Source organism: Callithrix jacchus, chromosome 13, assembly GCF_049354715.1.
Source record: "Callithrix jacchus isolate 240 chromosome 13, calJac240_pri, whole genome shotgun sequence".
Lineage (NCBI taxonomy): Eukaryota > Metazoa > Chordata > Mammalia > Primates > Cebidae > Callithrix > Callithrix jacchus.
Window position 1 is genome coordinate 100,694,492 of NC_133514.1, and position 19,817 is coordinate 100,714,308.

The following is a 19,817-nucleotide window of genomic DNA, read 5'->3' on the forward strand; positions in this document are numbered from 1 at the left end:
AGGGCAGAGGGCGCCCACGTGAGTCAGCTGAGCGCCGCGGCGCCATTGGTTACGAGAGGTGGGCGAGCGGCGCCGGAGCCGCCATCTCTGGTGAGGGCAGAGGCGACTTCCAGGTCCGAAGGCGCCCCGCCCTGCGCGTTTTCACAGCTGGGAGGGCTCAGCCTGGTTCGTGGCTCACAGGCCCTCGAGACAGGCACAGCCTCGCGTTTGCATCCTTCCTTCCCCGTCTCTTCAACTTTCCTTTCTGAATTTTCTAATTCTGCCCCAGCTGCAGGCGTGCAGGCCGTCTTACAAACCAGACCCTGATCCCCAGATACTGGAGGCTGTTTGAGTTCATGTCGCGAGACTGGGTGCGCGGCGGTGGAGGGCACGCAGCGGGATGCATTTATTAACTTTCTAACCTCCGTGAACCAACGTCCCTCGGTGTTCAGGACAGGAACTATTATGTAAGTTCATTTAAAGTTATAAGGATCACTGTTAGGGAGGTCATAATAATGTGGTGGAAAGAACGAGGGCTTTAGAATACAAACCTGGGTTTTCCCTTTTACTCTGTGTCTTCAGATAAATTACCTAACCTGAATGAGCTTCAGTTTTCCTATTTGCGAAAGATGATATAAGTTCACTGTCCATGCATGTAAGAGGTGCCAATAAAGGGTCTGTCATTATTTTTAACTTTTAACTTTTTTTTGTTGTTGTTGTTGTTTTTTTGAGACTGGGTCTTCTCTGTTGCTCAGGCTGGAGTGCAGTGGTGCGATCATAGCTCACTGCAGCCTCGAATTCCTGGGCTCAAGTGAGCCTCCCAAGTAGCTGGGACTACAGGCGCACGCCACCACACTCAGCTATTTTTTTTTTTATTTTTGTGGAGGTGAGGAGGGGTCTTCCTGTGTTGCCCAGGCTGGGCTCCACCTCCTGGGATCAAGTGATCCTCCTGCCTCAGCCTTCCAAAGTGCTGGTGTTAGAGGCAAGAGCCACCATGCCTGGCCCATTATTCTCAATTTAGTGGAATACCAGAGTTTGTCCCTGAAGCAAAAGAAAACTCGTTTTATTATGAAAGGTCCTCAAAAAATAACTCCATACATAGGTTCAAGGCCTATCAAGAATATGAACCAGGGTCGGGTGCAGTGGCTCACTTTGGGAGGTGCTGAGGTTGCTGGAACCCTTGGGGCCAGGAGCTCAAGATCAGACTGGCCAACATGATGAAACCCCTGACTACTCAAAATACAAAAATTAGCTACTTAGGAGGCTGAGACAGGAGAATCACTTGAACCTGGAAGGGGGAGGTTGCAGTGAGCTGAGACTGTGCCACTGCACACTCCAGCCTGGGCAACAGAGCAAGACTCCATCTAAAAAAAAATGAATATGTACCAAATACTATTCCTAAGGAATATTCAAACCAATTTTTTGAAATTTCTGTTTTCCTCTTTGCTGAATGTTTTCTGTTGGCTCATGGATTAGGATCGATTGCTGCAAAGCAAATTACCCCAAACTTTGGCAGCCTGAAACCCCAAACATGTATTGCCTTAGCAGGTTGAGACAGTCTCAGTTCTGTCTCCCAGGCTGGAGTGCAGTGGCGTCATCTCAGCTCACTGCAACCTCTGCCCCCCAGGTTCAAGCGATTCTCCTGCCTCAGCCTCCCGAGGAGCTGGGATTACAGGTGTGTGCCACCACACCTGGCTAGTTTTTGTATTTTTTTGTGGAGATAGGGTTTCGCCATGTTGGCCAGGCTAGTCTGGAACTCCTGACCTCAAGTGATCCGCCTGCCATGGTCTCCCAAAATGCTGGGATTACAGGTATGAGCCACTGTGCCAGGCCCTACTTTGTGCAGTTTCTGATGGTCAGAAATAAGGTAGTGGGTTTGCTAGGGGTCCTGGCTTAGGTCTGTCCTGAATCATGCTGAGGGCAGGGACTGCAGTCATCTGAAAGCTTGGCTGGGGTGGGGATCTGCCTCCGGGCTCACTCACGAGGTTAAGGGCAGAAAGCCTCAGTTCCTTGCCAGGTGGGCTCCCCATAGAGCTGCTAATAATACAGCCACTGACTTCACCCAAAGCAAGTGATCAGAGAGAATATTAGTTACCCTTTTTTTTTTTCTTGAGAGTGAGATGGAGTGGCACTGTGGCCTGGGCTGGAGTGCAGTGGCACCATCTGGGCTCACTATGACTTCCGCTTCCCAGGTTCAAGTGATTCTCCTGCCTCAGCCTCCCAAGCAGCTAGGATTACAGGCACCCGCCACCATGCCCAGCTAATCGTTTTGTATTTTTAGTAGAGATGGGATTTCGCTACTTTGGCCAGGCTGGTCTCAAACTCCTGACCTCGTGATCCACCTGCCTCGGCCTCTCAAAGTGCTGGGATTACAGGGGTGAGCCACCGTGCCCAGCCCCTTTTGTTTTATAATAAATTACCCCAAAACATCAAATGGCATTTGTTGTCTGATACTTCTGTGGAATAGGAATCTGAGCACAGGTTAGCTGAGGACTTGGAGCTGAGTCTCTCCATAGGCTGCAGTGATGGTGTCAGCTGAGCTGCAGTTAGTTTAACTTGAGACTCTTAAATCTCACCTGGGGTGGATCTCCTTCCATATGCACGCAGGTCGGTGTTGGCCAGAGGTCTCCCTCAATTCTTTCCACATGGGTCTCTTGCTTGGCTAAAGCCAGCAAGCAAGATGGAAGTCAGAACCTTTAGTTGCCTAATCTCAGAAGGGATATCCCAGAACTTTTGCCATATTCAATTAATTAGGACCAAGTCACTTGGTCCAGCCTACACTCAAAGGAAGGGTATTACACACGGGCGTGGATGCCAGCAGGTGGGAATCGTGGGCCCTCTTAGAAAGCTCCCAACTGTAGTGACCAAAACGGAGGATGCAGTGTCGTTTCTAACCTGACTTGTTAGGTGACATGTCATTGTCTCTCCATGTTCTACTGGTCACACAGACCAGCTGTGGGGTGAATACCAAGAGGTAGAGCTCAGTGGGTACCATCGTAGAGGCTGCCCACCACAGCCTGTCCAGATGAATTTCTCCTGCTCTGCCCCAGAGGCTGACTCATGTGAACCACATCAATGGGCTCCCTCGTCCTCTGACTCCTGGTCAGGTGCAGCCAATGGAGAGCACTTGTGGAAGAACAGAGGGGTGGTGTGAGGTTGAGGTCTTTATTCCCCCAGCTCCTCATTGCAGGCTGGCTGCACCCTCACTTGAGGGCCACCACTCCTGCCAGGTGGCACCAAGAGACTCCTCTGAACTGTCCTTCAGGAATTTTGTTTCATTTGATCATTAAAACTGAATGTACAGGCTAGATGTGATGGCTCACACCCGTAATCCCAGCACCTTAGGAGGCCGAGGCCGGCAGACCACTTGAGGCCCGGAGTTCAAGACCAGCCTGGGCAACATGGTGAAAACCTGTCTCTACTACAAATACAAAAATTAGCTGGGTGTGGTGGCATGCTCCTGTAATCCTAGCTACTCAGGAGGCTGAGGCAGGAGAATTGCTTGAACCTGGGATGCAGAAGTTGCAGTCAGCCGAGATCAGGCCACTGCATTCCAGCCCGGGTGACAGTGAGACTCTGTCTCAAAAAAAAAAAAAAAAAGTGAATTTACACAGCAACATTCTGTTGTCAAATAATAAGTGTATATAGGTCCGTACAAGCAGGCTGTACAAGAAGGTCACATAAAGTCCTACCCCCTCCTCAGTCCACACCTAGAGACTCACAGGATTTCTCTAAGTCCAGTTAGTACAGGATGGAAAAAATGGGGCTCGTGCTGACATCTGCATAATATGCTGGCACATGCCAGACATGAACAGCTATTCTGCTGTAGCCTTGCTTGGGAGAAGCCCTAAAAAGACAGTGGTGAAGGGAAGTCATCTCAGATGGTGGAACTGAGCACTGTGACTGCTTTTCCACTTCTCAGCTAAGTAGAGATGACCTGAAGGACTGATGGACACTGGTTTGAGGGGTGGCCAGTTGATCAGGGACTAAGAAAGAACAAGAGTAAAGATTAGGTACAGGAGGTCTGGTGGGGATGTGGATGGAGCTTTTTGAATGGGCACTGAACATGAAGATTTTTATCCTCTGCAAACATCCATTAGAAGGCATTTGTTATGGAGGAGGTCTCTATCATCTGTGGATGTTGGACTTTCCCCCCCAAAACATCCCTGTTCTTGGCTAAAGAGCCCATGTACAAAGTGGCTGTAGTAACAGGATAGAGGCTATGCATGTGTTCAGCCTCATGGACTGCCCTTCATCCTGGCTGATCTGGCTGGCCACTGTCAATGCTAAGTACCCAACCTGCCAACAGGCTGAGAAGCCAACTTTGAGAACCTGATAGGACACGATTCTTTTTTTTGTATGAGACAGAGTCTGGTTCTCTTGTCCAGGCTGGAGTGCAGTGGCATGATCTCAGCTCACTGCAACCTCTTGGGTTCAAGCGATTCTCCTGCCTCAACCTCCTGAGTAGCTGGGACTACAGGTGCCCGCCACCATGCCTGGCTAATTTTTCTACTTTTAGTAGAGCTGGGGCTTCACCATATTGGCCAGGCTGGTCTCGAACTCCTGACCTTCTGATCCATCTGCCTCAGCCTCCCAGAGTGTTGAGATTACAGGTGTGAGCCACCTCACCTGGCCAGGACACGATTTTTTAAGGAGACTAGCTGGCCACTTGACGGCAAGTAAATTACATCAGACCCCTGGAGGAAGCAGCGATATGCCTCCCAGGTGTAGACTCAGTCCCCTCGGGTATGTGCCTTCTCTGCCTGCCGCACCCACATGTATGGACTTACAGAATGCTGCATGCATCTCTATGGTACACAGTATCTCTCACCTGGGGACACATTTCAGTAAAGGATGTGAGCTCATACCTATGGATTTCAGTGCTCTAACCATGTGCTTTGTGTTAAATTAGATTTTAAAATAATCAGACATGCCCTTGAGAACGCAGAAAATCAGAGCCACGTCTCAGTTGATTTAGAAAGTTTATTTTGCCCCCGTGACACCCTCAGGAAGTCCTGATGACATGTGCCCAAGGTGGTCGGGGCACAGTTTGGTTTTGTACATTTTACCGAGATGCAAGACATCAATCATAGATATAAGCAGTACATTGGTGAGGTCTGGAAAGGCGGGACAACTTGAAGCAAAGGCAGGAAGACTCCAAGCGGGGACTGGGTTTCCAGGTCACAGATAGGTGAGACACAAATGGTTGCATTCTTTTGAGTTTCTGATTGGCCCTTTCAAAGGAGGCAAATCAGATTTGCATCTCTTAGTGAGCAGAGGGATAACTTCATAGAATGAGAGGCAGGTTTGCCTTAAGCAGTTTCCAGCTGAGTTTTCCTTAGTGATTTTGGGGGTCCAAGGTATTTTCCTTTCACATTCCCCTCTCCTATACAGAAGGACTATAGGATATTGGTAGGTGTGATGCAAGCAAAGGTTTAGAATGTCTTTGTATAGTTGAATTTGTTTTCCTGCTTCTGCCATTGTTAGGGAAGCAGGGACCTAGGAGGGCTAGAGTGACACCATTTTCAGTTCAGCTCCATCTTGAGACTAACAAGGCACATTCCTTGCCAGTCACGATCCATGTTTACAGTTGAGAAAACAGCCTAAAGATACCTGCAAGGACACAATCATAAAACAACAGAAAGACCAGATGTCTCAATACCCGTAATATATGCTTTCAAGATAATTATAGTTATGATTTAATGTACTTATACACTAAAATGTCAAGGACAGTGTTTTTTTTAATCAATAAAATAAATTTTGTCATGCTGTCAGCTCAGACACATGTAAGCACAGCTTAGTTTAGCCTTTACATACACAAAACACCTATATATGAAAAAGCTTAAACAGGCTGGGTGCAGCGGCTCACCCCTCTAATCCCAGGAGGGATTTGGGAGGCCAAGGCGGGTGGATCACCTGAGGTTAGTAGTTTCAGACAAGCTTGGCCAACATGGTGAAACCCTGTCTACTAAAAATAAAAAAATTAGTTGGGTATGGTGGTGGGCACCTGTAATCCCAGTTACTTGGGAGGCTGAGGCAGGAGAATCGCTTGAACATAGGAGGCAGAGGTTGCAGTGAGCCGAGATTGTGCCACTGCACTCCAGCCTGGGCAACAGATGGAAACTCCGTCTCAAAAAAAAGAAAAAAAGTGAAAGGGCATTCCTTTGCTTGCTTCCGAAGGACGCCCTACTGTGTGATGGAGGAGCTTTCTGTAAACTCTCACTCCACCCTGCAACTTGTCTTGAATTCCTTCCTGCGTGTAATTCAGGGGAGCCCTCTCTTGGGGTCTGGATCAAGATCGCTTTTTCTGTGAACACCATCACCATGAGAAGAACATGCCCTGATTGACCCACTGGTTCAAGGAGGGTGAGAGACAGCTGGAGAAGATGGGGACCCGATCTTCAGCTTGGAGACACGCCCAGCTGAGCTCAGCCCACATCAGTGACCTGTAGATACATGAGTGAGAATAAACGGTTGTTGGGTTAGGCCTCTGAGTTCTGGAGGCATTCTGTTACACCTCTTTACTGTGGCAATAGTAGACTAACACGTGCCCTATTACCCAGAAGTGTGTGGCTTAAAAGAATAATTGAATGGCCAGGTGTGGTGGCTCAAGCCTGTAATCTCAATACTTTGGGAAGCCAACGTGGGAGGACCACATGAGGCCAGGAGTTCAAGACCAGCCTGCGAAACATAGTAAGAGCCCCCCCCCCCCAACCTCCATCTCTACAAAATTTTTTAAAAATTAGCCTGGTATCGTGGCACACGCCTGTAATTCCAGCTACTCAGGACGGCCGGAACGAACGGCATTGTTCGTCTGTCTCCTCATTCCGATTCTGGCCAGCAAGGGGCGCCCTCCCACTGCGGTCTCCGCGCCTACTCAGGTTTGCGCTGAAGATTGCTTCACCGGATGCGAGTCTTTGTTATTTTAATGTGGCGTCCCCCACAGGCTACCGTACCTGGCCGCCGGCCCCGGGTTAGGGCACTTGACGCCGGCGCCGCCATGTTGTCTCGGGCCACTTCCGTATTTCAGGCGCTTGGTCCTGCACTTCCTACTTGATCCTGGTCGCGGCGCCGCTTCTCCGAGTGTTGGGGAGTTCGAGGTGGCGTGTAGCCCGGGGTCGCCCTAGTCCCGGGAACACTGCCTTCCAGGCTCTGTTCCCAGGCAAATTTACAGACATCTACAAAGAGCCTTCTTGCACATTCAGTTTTTTGCTCCTCAAAATAGGCCTGGGAAAGAGAACAGGCAGACATCATTGCGAGTGTCTCTAGGGTTCGTTTCCCTGTCCTAGAACGGGGAATAGGGAGGAGTCCATGCACAGTTCACTGAATTTAATAAATCAGTGAAGCAACTGGAAAATTTCAGTACTATTTTAAATCAGATCGAGGGCGGTGGCTCACGCCTATAATCCCAGCACTTTTGGAGGTCAAGGTGGAGAGTGGGGGCGGGGCGGGGATTGCTTGAGGCCTTGAGTTTGAGACCAGCCTGGGCAACGTGAGACCCCCCACCCCCACCCCCGCCGCCGCCCCCGCTCCCACTCCTCTTCAAAAAATACAAAAATTAGCCTGGCTTAGTGGCATGGGATTGAGGCTGAGGTGGGAGGATCGCTTGAACCAGGGAGGTTGAGGCTGCAGTGAGCTGTGATCACGCCACTGCACTCCAGCCTGGGGCTACAGAGCGGCACCCTGCCTCTAATTAATAAATTATAGATAGATAGATGACAGATGCAATAAAAAATAAAATTGGCTTGTAAACGGCAAACTAAAAGTGGGAATTATCATTATGATGAGACTATTAATTTGAGGAACCAAAAACTTAACTTTCTTTTTCCTGTAGTTAAGTTTAAGCACTTAGATTTGCTTCAGTGATTCCCAGGCTTTTTCATGATCACAGGCTGCTTGCTTGTAAGCACCTTATCTCTCACTAAAAAAATTGCAGTCATTTGAAAGTCCCGCTGGATCTCACTCTTTAAGAAGGGCGAACAGTGGCAGCATCTGTACAGTCAGAACTCTGAATGAAGCCAGATACGTTCCATAGATCACAGAACTCATTTTCTAGCTTGGTGACCCTGGTCAAGTTTCTTAACCCTCTGAGCCACAGATGTTTCAATTGTAAAGCGATAATACCCTTCACTGGGAAGGTTATTGTGAGGATAATATGAGATCAAGTGTACCAAAATGCCTAACATGTGCTTGACATCCAGTAAGCCTTCTGAATTGGGATATAAATGGCATTAATAGTTAATCATTGTTACTCTTTTGTTCCATGATATGCATGAATCACAACTTTAAGCCTTCAAACTGCTAAGAGCTGCTTGGTGGACCTCCTCTCCCAATTCGCCCCCCTCACTAAACCTCCCTTCCCTCAACAGTTGGCTTACTGGACAGAATTTCAGAATGTCTCAAACTGTAGGTCCTTCCCACAGCCCCGAATCTCAGCAAATGACTGGTCTCTTGCTTCAAGTCATTAAGTGGGTGCTCTCTGACAGCCCTCCCTTGAAACCTACAAACTTTCATACTTTGACATCCATCCTTTCCCTCTAGTGCAATGCAAGTCCCATCCTCCCTCTGGCTAACCTCTCCACCTGTCTCTGGATTCCATACACCTCTCCTGTCTAATCTCCACACTCTAGCCAGGGTGAACACTTACAAATATAAACACATTTTCATTTCATTCTCTGTCTAGCAACCTTCCATGGGCTTCCGTCTGCTCTGAGGGTTCACCCCAACATTCTTACTGGTTTACCAGGCTGTTTATGCGCTGGCTTGCCATTGCTTCTTATTTTTATTTTTTATTTATTTTTTTGAGATAGGGGTGATCTTCCCACCTTAGCTTCAAAAGTAGCTGGGACTACAGGCATACGCCATATTGCCTGGCTAATTTTGATTGTGTGTGTGTGTGTGTGTGTGTGTGTGTGTGTGTAGAGATGGGGTTTGGGGATTTTTACCTGTTGCCCAGGTTGGTATCGAACTCCTGGGCTCAAGGGATACACCAACCTCAACCTCCCAAAGTGCTAGGATTATAGGCGTGAGCCACCGCACCTGGCTCTATTGCTTTTTAAAGGTACAAATAGCTTTAGCCCAGACTAGCTTCTTCACTGAATTGATCTGGGTATGATGTAGGATTTGGGATCGCTGTTAAGAAAGGTGAAGACAGGTTCTTCACCTAAAGAACATTTTCTCTGTAGATGTGGGGAAGCTTTCAAAGCAGAATTGATTGTGTTCTCTAAAAGCAATGAAGTCCTCTTGGTTAGTTTGAAGAATAGTCATGTATTAGTTTAGTAGGAGTCGAGGCTCTTAAGGGGTCTCCGTGGGTCTCAGAAGCTCAGCTGATGATATCTTAGTTAATCAGGTTTGGGTTTTTTCTTTTTCTTTTTTTGTTGTTATTGTTGGAACAGGTCATAAAAATATTTTCACCCCAAGCCACAAGATTCTATAAAATAGCTCAGTGTTTGATAAATTCAGTAAATATAAAAGAGCCCTTCTGAGTTCATGTTTACTCAAGATGTTTGCAGTGATAAAATCTTGATACAGGTTTTCTAGAATCTTGAACTTTCAAAGCTCCTTTAGAAAGTCATTTGTGTTGTTTTTATTAAACTCTTCAATAAGCACAAAGTTTTTATGTTGTTCACACAAAATTTAAGGAAGCTGAAGGTAGGTGGGAACCCCCAAATGGATGGTAACAGAAAACCTCCTATAGGATTTCCATAGACTGGTTTATTCATTATGCAGCTTGGCTCAGCAGAACCATTTTATAATGAAACTGCAAGATGACTCCCAGTGGGCAAATCCACCTCTATTCTAAAGGTTGATTCTTATCAACTGGGAGAATTGATTCCTGATGAGAAATGCTAGACTAAAAAACCCTCCCACGTACACTTCACAAGCCAGATCCAATATCTTTAATCCTCTCGTGGAAAAGAAACAAGGAGACATTTCAGGGTTTACAACAGCCTGAAATAATTGCAACATTCTCCGACAGGGGCCAAAGGAACATTGATATCTTTCCAAATGGAAATCATAAACAGGTTATCTGGAGTGAGACAATCTATATCTTAAACTTGGCCCGAGCACCTTGGATAGTTTTTTTTTTTTTTTTTTTTTTTTTTGAGATGAAGTCTTGCTCTGTGGCCCAGGCTGGAGTACAGTGATGCAATTTCGGCTCACTGGAATCTCTGTCTCCTGGGTTCAAGCAATTCTCCTGCCTCAGCCTCCTGAGTAGTTGGGACTACTGGCATGCGCCACCACGCCTGGCTAATATTTTTGTATTTAAATTTAATTGAAAGATGGGGTTTCACCATGTTGGTCAGGTTGGTCTCCAACTCCTGACCTCAAATAATCCTCCCACCTTGGCCTCCCAAAGTGCTGTGATTACAGGCGTGAGCCACTGCGCCTGGCCAGCACTTTGGATTTTTAACCACCATCCTAGATCAGGAAGTTTAAATTTCTGTTCATATTAAAATTTTCCTTCCTCATATTTATTGCTAATACCTGCATTACTGTTTGATTCAGGTTTTGAAGCAAAATTCCTGATGATTTTAAAACTGTGAGAGTTATTTCTTCCTATGCTTCTTATTACTGAGTTCATCTTAGCTGATAATTAATTGGACAATATAGAGGTAAATCCACACTGGTCTTTGAAATATTCTTTCAGATTCCATTGGTGCTTTCCACTATTTTGACACGACTTTAAGATGTTACGCAGCCTCTTCTGAGGGCAAAGAAAATGTGTGTGCATATAAATGGCCTAGCAAAACACACTGCTCTCTGTCTATAACCATGAACAGGAAGCCCCCATCTCTGGGCACTGCCAGTCACCCCAGAGGACAATGTGAAGAGCTGGGGTTGCTGTTCTAGGGAGAAACTTATGGGCTTGGGTGAGACTCAGTTTGGGAGGCTTTGTGACTTAAGCAGGAAAAATATTAAATTACTCCCTTGGCCTAAAAATCATTTCTAGTATTTATTATTTATTTTTTGAAATAGAAATGTATTCATATGGTTCAAAATATTTTTAATTTTTAAAGTATAAGAAGGTAATTCCATATTTAAAAGTCTCATTCCTCATAACCACTTTTGCTAGTCTGTTCTATATGTAGAAATTCTTGTTGAAAATATGATTATATTCCTCCCAGTCTACCTCCTTATTTCTTCCTTCCTTTCTTTAAAACAGCTTTTTTTTTTCGAGGCATAAATAATTTACAACAGCTTGGGTGCGGTGGTTCACGCCTGTAATCCCAGCACTTTGAGAGGCCAAGGTGGGCAGATCACTTGAGGTCAGGAGTTTGAGACCAGCATGGCCAACATGATGAAACCCCATCTCTACTAAAATTACAAAAATTAGCCAGGCACATGCCTAGCTACTCAAGAGGCTGAGGAAGGAGAATCCCTTAAACTCAGTAGGTGTAGGTTGCAGCGAGCTGAGATAGTGCCCCTGTACTCCAGCCTGGGGGACAGAGTGAGACCCCATCTCAAAAAAGAACAAAACGAACCCCCCCAAACCAATATATATATATATATGAAAAAGTACACATTTAAAATGTGCAGTTTGATATGTTTTAACGTTTTATATACTTGTGAAACCATCACCACAATTGGTGTTAGGGAACAAATTCATCACCCCAAAAAGTTTTCTAATGCATTTCTCTAGTGGCTAATGATGTTGAGCATCTTTTCATGTGCTTTTTTGCCTAAATTATGTCTTCTCTGTTGAAGTGTGTGTTCAGATCTTTTGTGAAGACAAGGTATAGTTTCAGGTAGGGATCCAAGTTCATTTTTTTTTATGTGGATACCAAATGTCCTGGCACCATTTGTTGAGAGGGTCATCCTTTCTCCACCTCATTGCTTTTGTAACCTTGTTGAATACCAGTTGTCCACTGATGTGTGGATTTATTTATGGACTCTATTAGGTTCCATCTATCTGCTTTCTTTAAGAAAGCTGTTTTGATTGCTATTGCTTTATAACACTTTTTTGTCCCTAAATTCACATTTATTTTATTTTTAAAATTTTGACTTTTATTATAAAGGGTACATGTGCAGCTTTGTTGCACGGGTAAATCGCAGGACTCTGAAGTTTGAGGTCCCAATGATCCTGTTCCCCAAGCAGTCAGCATAGTACCCAACAAGCGGTTCTTCAGCTCCTGCTGGTAACAGTTTTCAAGATCAAGAAGTGTTCTTTCTCCAACTGTGGTTTTCTTCTGCAGAGTTCTTTTAGCTCTTCTAGGTTATTTGCATTTTTAGATGAATTTTAGAATCAGCTTATCAATTTTTACCAAAAAATTATTGAGGGATTTCAATTGGAATTGTATCGACTCTACACCTCAATTTCATCACCTCCTCTTCTTTCTATTTTATATGAAAGGTTGTCACCATACATACAGTTCTGCACCTGGCTCCTCTCACTCCACAGTGAATGAAGATCTTTCATTCTTCTCCCTTAGCTCCCATTATAGTTTCATTGTACCTTGTTGTCAGGATGGACCTTAGTTCATTTAACTGTAGTTAAACAGATGGATTGCTAGCTTTCTGCCAATATTTTGCCATGAGAAACAGTGCTGCAGTATAATCACCATACATGTCATTTCCCTTGTGGGCAAATATCTGCAGAATGAATTTGAGAAGTGTGATTGCCAGGTCAAAGGGAATATACACTTAAAATTTGAATGGTTATGGCTAAATTGCCTTTCCTAGAGTTTCATCAATTTATATACCTATCAATAATGAAATAGAAGGCTGGTTTTGCTACAGCCTTAACAGTGCATTACTAAACTTTCTTGTTTTTGCAAAATTAATAGGTGAAGATGGCCTATCAAAATCATTCTGATCTGCATTTCTTTATTTCAGGTAAGTTGAAACATCGTTTCATATGTTTAGGAGCCATTTGTATTCCCTTTTTTTTTTTTTTTTTTTGAGACAGAGTCTGGCTCTGTTGCCCAGGCTGGAATGCAGTAGTGCAATCTCAGTTCACTGCAACTTCCACCTCCCAGGTTCAAGCAATTCTCCTGCCTCAGTCTCCCTAGTAGCTGGGACTACAGTTGCACACCTGGCTAATTTTTGTACTTTTTTTTTTTTTTTGAGATGAAGTCTCACTCTGTTGCCCAAGCTAGAGTACAGTGGCATGATCTCGGCTCACTACAACCTCCACACCTCATGGGGTCAAGTGATGCTCCTGCCTCAGCCTCCTGAGTAGCTGGGACTATAGGCATGCACTACCATGCCTGGCTAATTTTTGTATTTTTAGTAGAGACAGGGTTTCACTATGTTGGCCAGGCTGACTGGAGAATTCCTGACCCCATGATCCACCCGCCTCAGCCTCCCAAAGTGTTGGCATTACAGGTGTGAGCCACCATGCCCGGCCCCATTTCTTTTTCTCTTTTCTTTTCTTCACATCCTTGGCTGCTATGGTCTGAAGGCTTGTGCCCCCTTAAAATTCATATGCTGAAATCCTAACCTCCAAGGTAATATTAGGAGGTGGAGACTTTCAGAGGTGATTAAGTCAGGAGGGATTGTCTTTATAAAATAGTCTCGAAGGAGCTTGTTTGCTCTTTCCACCATGTAAAGACATAGTCAAAGGGCACTGTTTGTGAACCACAAAGCATTTCCTCAGTAGGCACTGAATCTGCCAGCCCCTTGACCTAAGACTTCCCAGCTTCTGCGAGAACTGTGAGAAAAAATTTCTGTGGCTTATATGAACCATGCAATTTGTGGTATTTTGTTATAGCAGCCTTGACTAAGACTTGCACACTTTTTCTCCACTTTGCCATTTGTCTTTGCTTATAACTTTTTTTTTCTTTTTGGCCGTAATGGAGATTTTTAAATTATTTATGTATTTGAAATTATTAGCCCTTCCTTTGAGGCTTTAGATTTTTAGTCTTAATTAGAAAGTCTTTCCCCACTCCAAGGCTGTATTGGAATATTCTCATGATTTTCTTCAAGTACCTTTACGAGTTTTCATTTGTTTATTTTTTACATTTAAATCTCTTCATTAGTTGAAGTCTATTCTACTACAGTGTGAGATACCTAGTTGTTTTCCTGTTGTCTCAACACCGTCTATTTAAAAGTCCATCTTTCCCCCACCCATCTTTGATGCCACTTCTGTATATAGTAAATGTTCACATGTTTGAGTCTATTTCTGGATCTCCTATTCTGTTCCATGAGATGTCTGTGTAATCATGCATCAGAACCATACTATGTTTTTGAAATTATAATATGGTGTAATATCTGGTAAGTCTCACCTCATTGCTTATGGTTTTCTGACATTAATTTTTCCACATGAACTTTAGAATCAGTCTATTACAGGAAACTGTTGGCATTTTTATGGGGATCATATACCATTTATAAGTTATTGCAGGGAGAATCAACCCCTTCCAGTGTGATGTCCTTTTTTTTTTTTTTTTTTTGAGACAGAGTCTTACTCTGTCATCCAGGCTGGAGTGCAGTGGTGCAGTCTCGGCTCACAACCTCTGCCTCCCAGGTTTGAGTGATTCTCCTGCCTCAGCCTCCGAAGTAGCTGGGACTACAAGTGCACACCACGATGCCTGGCTAATTTTTGTATTTTTAGTAGAGACGGGGTTTTACCATGTTGGCCAAGCTGGTCTCCAGCTCCTGACCTCAGGTGATCCACCTGCCTCAGCCTCCTAAAGTGCTGGGATTACAGGCATGAGCCACCGCACCTGGCTCTGATGTGATGCCTTATCCAAGAACAGGATATGCTTTTCATTTACTCAATTCACTGTTTTAGTTTTGTTCCCATATGGCTTACTTGTAAAGTTTATTCCTACATATTTTATCTTTTTTGTTGCAACTGTAATTACAATATTTTCCCATTAAATTTTCTAACTTGTTATTGTTTGTATAAATGAAAGTTATCTATATATTTGTTTCCATTATTTTGATGAATTCTTATTATAGTTTTTTAATTGAACCTCTTGGGTTTTCCCAGAAGCTTCCATAACACCTTCAAGCAGTGATAGATTTCTGTTCCTACAATTTTTATACTTCTAATTTATTGGGTGCTTTATTTTTATTTTTTTGAGACAGAGTCTCACTTTGTTGCCCAGTGGCGTGATCTCTGTTCACTGCAACCTCTGCCTCCTGGGTTCAAGCGATTCTCCTGCCTCAGCCTCCCGAGTAGCTGAGACTACAGATGTATACCACCACACCCGGCTAATTTTGCATTTTTGATAGAGACCAGGTTTCATCATGTTGCCCAACCTGGTTTCAGACTCCTGAGCTCAAGCGATCCACCTGCCCCGGCCTCCCAAAGTGCTGGGATTTCAGGCATGAGCCACCCAGCCCTGCCATTATTGTGTTTTTGTCTTTGTTTTGTCCAATTGCATTTAAATTATTCTTCCTCTTTAAACTTCTTCCTTGACTGGGTACAGTGACTCACACCTGTAATCCCAGCACTGTGGGAGGCCGAGGTGGGCAGAACACTTGGGGCCAGGAGTTCAAGACCAGCCTGGCCAACATGGCGGAAACCCGTCTCTACCAAAAATACAAAAATTAGCCAGGCACAGTGGCACTGTTTTCCACAGCTGCATTGGTCTGAGTGTAGTGGTGGTTACAACTAATTGATCACAACCAGTTACAGATTTTTTTGTTCTTTCTCCACTCAACTACTTTGCTCCCAAAGTGCTGGGATTACAGGCATGAGCTACCATTGCTTGGCCTTATTATTTTTAATTGATGTGAAATTAACATAAGATTAACCATTTTAAAATGCACAACTCAGTAGCATTTAGTGTATTCACAATATTGTGTGACTACATCAATCAAGTTCCAAAACATTTTCTTCACCCCAAAAGAAAACCCTATACTTATTGTGGTGCTGAATTTTGTGTCAACTTAACTAGGTTATGGTGCCCAGCTATTTGGTCAAATAAGTCTAGATGCTGCTATGACAGTATTAACATTTAAACCAGCAGACTGAGGTCTGTGAGGAGGAAAGAATTCTGCCTCAGTTTCCAGTATTTAGGTTCAAGACCAAAACATCAATTCCTGCCAGAACTTCGGCCTGCTAGCCTGCCTGTCCTTAACCTTTGCAGGCCCTCACAATCATGGAGACTAATTTGTCAGAATCAACAAATCCTCCCCATAGATGTATACAAATGACAGATGTTTATATGCATATATCCTATAGATTTTGTTTCTCTGGAGAATCCTAACTTTAAACACTCACTAAACACTCCTCAATCTCCCCTTCTTCCTGGCAACCACTAATCTGCTTTCTGTCTCTGTGGATTTATCTGTTCTGGGTAGGTAAATGGAGTCCTACAAGATGTGACTTTTTGAGTCTGGCTGCTTTCCCTTAGCACATTTTCAACTTTCACTCATATTATAGCATCTCTCAGTACTTCGTTCCTTTTTATGACTAAATGATATTCCTGCATATGTATACACCACATTTTATTTATCCATTTATCTGTGGATGGACATTTGGATCGTTTCTACCTTTCAGCTATGGAGAATAGTGCCGCTGTGATCATTCATTAGTTTGTATTTGTTTGAACACCTGTTTTCTTTTCTTTTTGTTTTGTTTCGCGATCGAGTTTCACTCTTGTCCCCCAGGCTGGAGAGCAATGGCACAATTTCGGCTCACTGCAATCTCTACCTCCCAGGTTCAAGCAATTCTCCTGCCTCAGCCTCCTGAGTAGCTGGGATTTCAGGCATGTACCACCGTACTCAGCTAATTTTTGTACTTTTAGTAGAGACAGGGGTTTCACGATGTTGGCCAGGCCAGTCTTGAACTCCTGGCCTCAAGTGGTCTGCCTGTCTTGGCTTCCCAAAGTGCCAGGATTACGGGCGTGAGCCACCGCACCTGGCCTTTTTGAACTCCTGACCTCAGGTGATCCACCCACCTCAGCCTCCCAAAGTGCTAGTATTATAGGCATGAGCCACTGTGCCTGGCCTTGAACTCCTCTTTTCAATTGTTTCAGGTATATACCTAGCAGAGGAATTGTTGAGTAATATGTTAATTCTGTTTAGCTTATTGAAAAACCAGCAGACTGTTTTCTACAATGGCTACACCGTTTTACACTCCTACCAGGAATATGAGAGTTCCAGTTTCTCCACTTTTGTTTTTATTTTTGTTATAGCCATCCTAGTGGGTGTAATGAGTATGAAGTGGTATCTTATTTCAGTGTATGTGTTTTTTAAATGGAATCTCACTCTGCTGCCCAGGCTGGAGTGCAGTGGCATGATCTTGGCTCACTGCAACCTCCACCCTGCTTGTTTGAGCAATTCCCCTGCCTCAGCCTCTAGAGTAGTTGGGATTACACGCACACACCACCTCGTCTGGCTAATTTTTGTATTTTTTTTTTTTAGTAGAGATGGGGTTTCGCCATGTCGGCCAGTCTGATCTTGAACTCCTGACTTCAACCCACCTGCCTCAGCCTCCCAAAGTGCTGGGATTACAGGCATGAGCCACGGCACCCGGCCTCATTTCAATTTTGACTTGACTTTCCATGATGACTGATGATGTTGAGCATCCTTTCATATGCTTATGACCATTTATATTGCTGCTTTAGAGAAATATCTAGTCAAGAAAATTATTTTTACTGTTTTTATTTTTGAGACAGAGTTTTGCTCATTTCCCAGGCTACAGTGCAATGTTGTGATCTTGGCTCACCGCAACCTCTACCTCCCGGGTACAAGTGATTCTCCTGCCTCAGCCTCTTGAGTAGCTGTGATTACAGGTAACTGGGATTACACCATCATGCCCAGCTAATTTTGTATTTTCAGTAGAGACGGGGTTTCTCTATGTTGGTCAGGCTGGTCTTGAACTCCCGACCTCAGGTGATCCCCCAAAGTATTGGGATTACAGGCGTGAGCCTCCACGCCTGGCCTTTACTATAATTTTTAGCAGAAAGAAAATGAATGTATCACGGTGGTTATTTTTAAGGTTTCCAACTTCCACTTTGTCCTGAGATCTATGCTGTGTTGTTTTCAGTGTTTTGATGGGCCTTTTTGTTTTTATAAATGCCCCAGAAGTTGTAGTGCCACGAAAACTTTCTAGCAGTATTTTAGAAGCTGACTGACAATTTTCCTAAGTTTCATTTACATCACATGAAGGCAGCAATTGTTAAAATAAATTTCGATTCCATTAGGGTACGTTTTGCCATCACATTGGAGTCTCTCAAGAATGATTTTAGTCCCCTCAGATGTCGTTACTGAGCAGTTTCTGGTGTGGAACAAGACTAAGAGCCATTAGGTGGTGCTCTTTGATTAAAAACATTTATTCTTTAAACAACTTAAATACAGTAGTACATTGCAGGAAAAAGTGGCCTTTATTTTTTTTTAGGGATGATCTCCCAGATCTGCTTGATTTTTTCTGCCATTTCTATTGAAGAGGCTAATAATATGCTCATCTCCTCCCATCCCAAGCACCCCAAGACTGATATTTTTTTGTCACCTGCTGCTAATTATGCCTCCCAAAGAGTCTCTCATCTCTGATGCAGGGAGAATCTTCTTGGTGGGGTCACGGCTTCTCTCGAGTCCAAGAGCTGTCTGTCCCACAGCCTGGTCAGACTCCTGCAGCCACAAACCCTAGGTCTCCCACCTCCTTCCTCACTCACTCCTCTCTGCTCATTTTGTTTTGCCAATGATTCATCATGTATTTCAAGGACTATCTGCTCACTTCCCAGCTCTTTTTCAGTTTTGTTTTTTGAGACAGTCTCGCTCTGTCGCCTAGGCTGGAGTGCAGTGTCACAATCTCAGCTCACTGTAACTTCTGCCTCCTGGATTTAAGTGATTCTCCTGCCTCAGCCTCCCCAGTAGCTGGGATTATAGGCATGCACCACCACGCCCAGCTGATTTATTTTTAGAGAGGGTTTTGCCACGTTGGCCATGCTGGTCTAACCTCGGGTGACTGGCCCATCTTGACCTCCCAAAGTGCTGGGATTACAGGTTTAAGCCACCACACCCGGCCCTAGCCCTTACTTTTGGTTGAGGGTTACCTTTCCTTTTGTTCTAAGAGCTGAGGTCAGTTGGAAAAACTGTCCCTTGTCTAAGTATACTAAGATGCACTCTTCTGGGCCCAGACTCGATCTTCCTTTTTTGTATTTTTAGTAGAGATGGGGTTTCACCATATTGGCCAGGATGGTCTCAAACTCCTGGCCTCAAGTGACCCATCCACCTCAGCCTCCTAAAGTGCATTACAGGCATGAGCCACCATGCCCAGCTGATCTTCCTAACTCTAAATCCTTACCCCCCTGTCTCTAAAGTCTGACCTTTTTAATTCTTTTAGAGACAGAGTCTTGCTCTGTCACTTAGGCTTCGGTACAGTGGCATGATCACAGCTCACTGCAGCCTCAAACTCCTGGGCTCAGGTGATCCTCCCCCATCAGCCTCTCAAATAGCAGGGACTATGGGCACATGCCACTACACCCAACTGATTATTTTTTGTAAAGACAGAGTCTTGCTATGTTGCCCATGCTGGTCTCAAACTCCCGGCCTTAAGTGATTCTCCTTCCTCAACCAAAGCACTGGGATTACAGGCGTGAGTCACAGTGCCTGGTCCTGATCACCCTTTCTCCATCACTTCTTCCCTAACACTTAGCTTCCCTGTCCCTTTCTCACCATTAAAGGACCCCTACATTCCTCTAGAAACAATGTGGGACTAGATTCTTCTGTCATAAAGCCTATTTTAAAAAATAACAACAGGCTGGGCGCAGTGGTTCATGCCTGTAATAGAGCAGCACTTTGGGAGGCCGAGGTGGGCGGATCACCTGAGGTCCGGCATTTGAGACCAGCCTGACCAATATGGAGAAAGCTCTCTCTACTAAAAATACAAAAAAAATTAGCGGAGCCTGGTGGTGCATGCCTGTAATCCCAGCTATTCAGGA

At 44.6% G+C, this 19,817-nt stretch overlaps 2 long non-coding RNA genes across 2 annotated transcripts; one reads left to right on the top strand and one right to left on the bottom strand.

Annotated features, from left to right (window-relative positions):
- Positions 1–135: 135 nt before the first annotated feature.
- On the top strand, positions 136–18,082 carry LOC108587890 (uncharacterized). The gene is made up of 3 exons (XR_008476092.2): positions 136–446; positions 12,768–12,816; positions 17,299–18,082. It is a non-coding gene; the product is annotated as an uncharacterized LOC108587890 (long non-coding RNA).
- Positions 5,453–7,007, bottom strand: LOC118146908 (uncharacterized). The gene is made up of 3 exons (XR_004733063.3): positions 6,936–7,007; positions 6,333–6,425; positions 5,453–5,592 (listed from the first exon to the last, which is right to left on the bottom strand). It is a non-coding gene; the product is annotated as an uncharacterized LOC118146908 (long non-coding RNA).
- Positions 18,083–19,817: the final 1,735 nt, after the last annotated feature.